Source organism: Balaenoptera ricei, chromosome 10, assembly GCF_028023285.1.
Source record: "Balaenoptera ricei isolate mBalRic1 chromosome 10, mBalRic1.hap2, whole genome shotgun sequence".
Lineage (NCBI taxonomy): Eukaryota > Metazoa > Chordata > Mammalia > Artiodactyla > Balaenopteridae > Balaenoptera > Balaenoptera ricei.
Genome location: NC_082648.1, coordinates 100,288,468 through 100,294,467, shown reverse-complemented (window position 1 = coordinate 100,294,467; position 6,000 = coordinate 100,288,468).

Sequence of the window (6,000 nt, the reverse complement as noted above, 5' to 3'; positions counted from 1 at the left end):
TTAAGAGTGGTTGAGGGGCTTCCCTGGTTGTGCAGTGGTTAAGAATCCGCCTGCCAATGCAGGGGACACGGGTTCGAGCCCTGGTCCGGGAAGATCCCACATGCCGCGGAGCAACTAAGCCCGTGAGCCACAACTACTGAGCCTGCGCTCTAGAGCCCGTGAGCCACAACTACTGAGCCCACGTGTCACAACCACTGAAGCCTGCGCGCCTAGAGCCCATGCTCTGCAACAAGAGAAGCCATGGCAATGAGAAGCCCGCGCACCTCAACAAAGAGTAGCCCCCACTCGCTGCAACTAGAGAAAGCCCGCGTGCAGCAACAAAGACGCAATGCAGCCAAAAATAAATAAATAAATAAAAATTTTAAAAAATGGTTGAAAGGATACATTTTATGTTATGTATATTTTACCACAACCAATCTTTTGTTTTTGCTTTGTTCTTTTTTTTTTTGGCCGCGCCACACGGCATGCAAGATCTTAGTTCCCCGACCAGGGATGGAACCCACGCCCCCTGCAGTGGAAGAACAGATTCTTAACCACTGGACAGCCAGAGAAGTCCCCACAATTAATTTTTGTAAATCAAAATAAAAAGGAGATGGGAAATGTGAGGCAAAGTCAGGAAGCACTATGACAAAGTCAGTGGCTGAACTTGAAAGCCATGCAAAAGATGTGCATCAAGTTTGTGCTTAAAAGATAGAAATCCTGAACCTAGATTTCCTCAAATTTCAGGGAAATCGAAGCACCTCCTTATTTGCCTTTAGCAATCCACTGTTTTAATAGCAGCATGGAACTCTCTTATAACAAAACCTTTCTTGGTTTGAAAGAACACAGCTGACTCCAGTGAATAATTTTCTATTTAAATGGAGGAGGGGGGAATGATGATGGTGACGATTGGTTTTCCAGCCCTTATTCTCAGCCAAGCGCTAGCATAAGCACTTTATACATGTTAACTCATTTAATCCTCACACTCACCCTCTGAGGAAGGGTGTATATTGACCCCACTTTGCAAGATCTGGAAGCACCTTCTAAGTCAGGATAATTCATTTGTAGTCAATGTCATTTTTACATTGGTCTTTAACCAATTTCCGCTTCCTCCATGTTTGGCCAGTCTGACTCCTGACAAGTCATGCCAGGTGAGTCCACCTGGATAGGAGCACCCCATCAGAAACAGGCCAGCATGGGGACTGTGCCCCTGGAAACAGCTACCTGGCTTCCCTGCCCTCAGACCTCTGTCCTCAGCCGATGCTGCCCCGTCACCCTCTCCTCCATTTCTGCCACTGCCTGAGCCTCGCCATGGCTAGGGCTCCAGGCTCCATCCCCTGGTAACCCCACCTCCCCTCTCACTTCTGATGTCATCTCCCCTAAGCCCTGAGCCTCCCCATTCTCTTCCCTCTCTGTCCCAGGAAAGTCTCTACATGCCCAAAAACCTCAGAGAAGCCAAATAAACCTGAATATTTCTTCACCAGGAAACTCCACATCCTAACCACGCTGGAAAAAAAAAAGCTTTTTTTTTTTTTTTTTTTTAAATCAGAGTTCATAAAACCCCCGATGACTTTGTGATGTTTTGGTAGAGAAAAAAACAAACAAAAAGCAGCATTTCACAAAATGGATTTCTGGCCATTGCAAAGTGATCATAAACTGTCCCAACTTCCCAGAGAGACTGAAAGGAAAATTCATCTGCAATCACCTTCTTACTTTCCATTTGGGTTTTAAATGCAGTCCCACCCCCAGTTCGATTACCGAAGTTCGGAACTGAGGTTGAGGGAAAATATTCACACGAAGAAAAAGAGATCAGCATCCAATCCAGAGCCAAGAAACTGCTGGAAGACTTCAGCCCAGCCCAACCCTTTCCCATCACAAAGCCACAGAATTTCAGGACTGGGAGGAACTGTAGACCTACTGGCCCAGCTGTTACATCCCTGGATAAGCACTTTCCCTTCCATTTGGATTGTCTATAAATTACCATACAATTTGAGATGCAGAAACAAACACTGAAATTAACAATGACTTAAAAGAAGGTAGAATTTTATTTCTCTCTTAGGTAAGAGGCCAGAGGTGGGGAGTCAGGGCTCAAGGATTTAGCTGCTCCCCAAAGTCATTCAAACACCCCAGGCTTCTGCTGCCCTGTCTGTCCCTCCACACTCAGCTTTCATCTCATGGTCCAAAGCAGTTGCTCCAGCTCCGGCCATTGCACCCATAGTCAGCCAGCAGACCTGACCCAGAGATCACTCCCATCACTTCTGTTCTCAAGGGAAGCTGGGGAAAAAAAAAAAAAGCAGTTGTTATTTGGGAAGCCAGGTGCCCAGCTAAAAAGTCTACTGCTACATAAGACAGAGAAATGGCTATTGGGGAGGAACTGGCCATGTCTGCCACAGAGGGCTCCTAGGGGAAAATGCAAGTCATTCTATGGCACAAATTTCCAGAATGAGTTGTGCTGAAACATAATGAATGTCACATTTTGTTTTATTTGGCACTCGCTAGCATCTTGGGCACAGTTCCACTTTGTTGTGAATGTCAAAATTGCATCTCAAGAAAAAATGTAATGACTACTGGCCTTTGCTGCTAGTTCAGAGGGTGGGCTCTGGAGGCAGACTGCTCAGGTTTGACTCTGGGCCCTCTTCCTACAAGCCAAATGGCTTTGGGCAAGTTACCTACCTGTTTGTGACTCAGTTTCCACGTCTGTAAAATGGGGATAATCATTGTTCCTGCCTTACTTGACTGTTGTGAGATTGCATGTGGGAGTACCCAGCACCATACTGGGCACATAGGAAAAGCTTGATAAATGCTAGTTCTATTATTCTTCCACCCCCTGAGCCTCTAGTCCCATTTCTGAGTCTCAGTTTCCTCATATGTAAAATCAGGGATGTGGTAGCTAGTCTCCAAAGATGACTCCAAACAATCCCTACCCTCTCTGTACACATATGCCCCTCCTCCATCAAGATGTGGAGCTTACATGTAACCCCTTGAGTCTGGGTTGGGACTAGGACCCAGTGGAAGTGATGGCCACTCTGGGCCTGACCTTTAAGAAAACAGGCAGCTTTCACTTCCTCCCTCTTGGAGCCCAAATGCCATGCTGTGAGGAAGCCCAAGCAGCTGCATGGATAGGCCCACATGGAAGGCTACTAGGCTCCCAGCTCACCCACAGTCTCCACTGAGCTCCCAGCCTTGTGAGTGAGCCATCTGGGAAGTGGATCTTCCAGGTAGTAGTCAACTATCCCAGCTGATGCCATGTGGAGCTGTGTCAGTCGCTGTTAGACTGAGGAACAAGTCCTGAGAGCAGGTGAGGGGATTAAGATGAGACGGGGTCAGGAGGGTGGTGTACAAGCACACACACACTTTATTTCCCATCAAAACTCTTTTTATAGATTGCAGTAGGCAATACATGTTTTTGTTAAAATCACAAGACAGAATCATCAGACAGTATTTCCTTAATGTTGAAGTCATAGTACAAAACATTCTGCAAACCAGAATATAAACATGCGTGAGAACAGACTGTGATTACCAAAATATGCCAAGGACAAACTATAGTTAGAGAAACCGGAAGCAACCTCACAGGCCAAGACTCATATCTTCTCTAATAACTCTTTCAGGTCCTGTCAAGAATTAAGCAGGACTTTGCCATGCTTTAAGCTGCAAGGACTGTGTCAGCTTGCAGCTGGTTCCCGACAGAGCTGAGAGATGGTCCTGCCGAGCCTATGAAATTGCAAACTGTGAGCAAAGAAATGACTGTTATTTTAAGCTACTAAATTTGGGGGTGGTTTTTTTATGCAGTGATAGACGACCAGAAGGCAATTTGATATGTAGAAGTAGGATGCTATTGAAATAAAAACTTTAGGGACTTCCCTGGTGGTGCAGTAGTTAAGAATCCACCTGCCAATGCAGGGGACATGGGTTCGATCCCTGGTCCGGGAAGATCCCACATGCCCTGGAGCAACTAAGCCCATGCACCACAACTACTGAGCGTGCGCTCTAGAGCCCGTGAGCCACAACTACTGAGCCTGAGTGCCACAACTACTGAAGCCCGTGCACCTAGAGCCCATGCTCCGCAACAAGAGAAGCCACCAGAATGAGAAGCCCGTGCACCTCAATGAAGAGTAGCCCCTGCTTGCCGCAACTAGAGAAAGCCCGTGCGCAGCAACGAAGACCCAACGCAGCCAAAAATAATTAATAAATAAATAATTAAATTAAATTAAATTAAAACTTCAAACGTGCGGCATTAGTTTGGGAACCAGATGGCAGGAAGGGCCTCGAGGAAACTGTGAAAGCTTAAAGAACAGTGAGGAGAGTGCTATTGGATGCTGAAGAAAATAGGACCCCAGTTATGTAGCCGAAGTTGGATAAAAGCAGACGCTTGTTTTAATCTCCTCCTATTCACCTCTTTGGTGAGAGAGGGATCCCCCATCTGAAGGTGGTGGGAATGGCTGAAAATACAACACCCAACACTGGACAGATGAGACAGCAATCTGTTTACGCATCATATATACTCACAGCCCAGGGAAAGAGGACACTGTACCCCATGTAGACCCACACCTAACTTGCCCTCAGGAACAGTGTGAACCACCAGGGGCGGGGAAGCCAGGCTCTGTAGTATCAAGAGGGTGAGGTGCCTCTGGTTCCCATGGGCAGATGTGATGGGGTTTGTTTGTATAATTCCTCGGGTTGCCAGGGGGCTGAAACCCGCTTCACAGGGATAAGCAGGAATTGTACCAGGTCCGTGTGACAAGGTGGTTTGTTTAGCTAGGGGACCTTATCCACAGGAACGGAGTTCTTGTGCAGGGCATTTGCTGTCAGGCCATTTGAGGTTCTCCCAATTTCACCAGAAGTCAAGGCAGTACATAACACTGGGCCTAAATTTTAGTCTTTATACCACAATGCTTAGCAAAACCAGTGGCTGTGGTGGTGTGGAAGATAGACCAAGTGTCCAGTGACCATGTAGGTCTGGTTAAAGGAACTACCAGGCAGAATGTTGAAAATGCCAGGTATCCTCTGCCAGCTGCCTGTGATAAAATACAAGAGGAATTAGGATCCAAAAAGAAGCTGGTCAGGTTTTAAGCAGAATTAAGAGGAAATACAAAGGAGCTAGGATTTGTTGGCTTCAAACATATAAACTATCATGTATTTCATTTCTTTAGGAATGAGGTTGTCAGGATGAATGTTTTCAAAAAAATCTTGGCTGTCTTTGTGCCGAGGACGGAGCCTGGCATGCTGCTTAACTGCATTATTATTTGAAAAAATGCCTTCCGATGCCTGTGTCCTGCCACAGGTCCTGTGTCAGTTTCAGCAAGTTCTTTACCTGCAAATAGTCTGTTTCTGTGAACAGTTTAATTAAGCAGAGCAAGTGACCGGAGCAACAAGCAGGGCACCTAGGGAGCTGAGATGACCAAAAAGTACCAGAAGGTAGTATTTCCCAGGTAAAGTTAATTTCGTCTGCTTCAACCGCCATAATATTGTTTCCCAGAGAAAATGGTCAGTGATGTCAAATAGGGGACGCAGAGGGCTCAGGGGCTGGTCGCTCTGAGGTTCCTCCAGGGAGCCAGTGGGCATGTAGGAAGTGGGCAGGTCAGGCTGCCACAGGTCCAGTTCACTATGCAGGTTTTCTCACCCACGTTTTCTTGTTTTCTTGTTTAAGTCACACACCCACCTTACTAAGTTGACATAAACATTCCCATTTTAGAGATGAGGTTATCAAGGCTCAGAGAAGTCATCAAGATTTGAACGCCTGTCTCTGGGAATAAAACTCATGCTCTTTCAACCACACCAGGAAGTCCCAAGCTGTCTCCCAAAGACCCTGCCCTGTGACTACCCAGGGGACCCACCAGAGTCCCCGATCTCAGATAGGAATGAAAACAGACTACATGGCAAATCCCATCCTTTGCATGTTACAATGCACAAACCTGCAAAGCTCATCTGTGTCAATGAGCAGGGTGGGGTGTGGACACCCCCAGACCCCACTCTGACTTAGGCCAGACCCTCTCTTCACAGGGCACTTTTGCAGTGTCACTC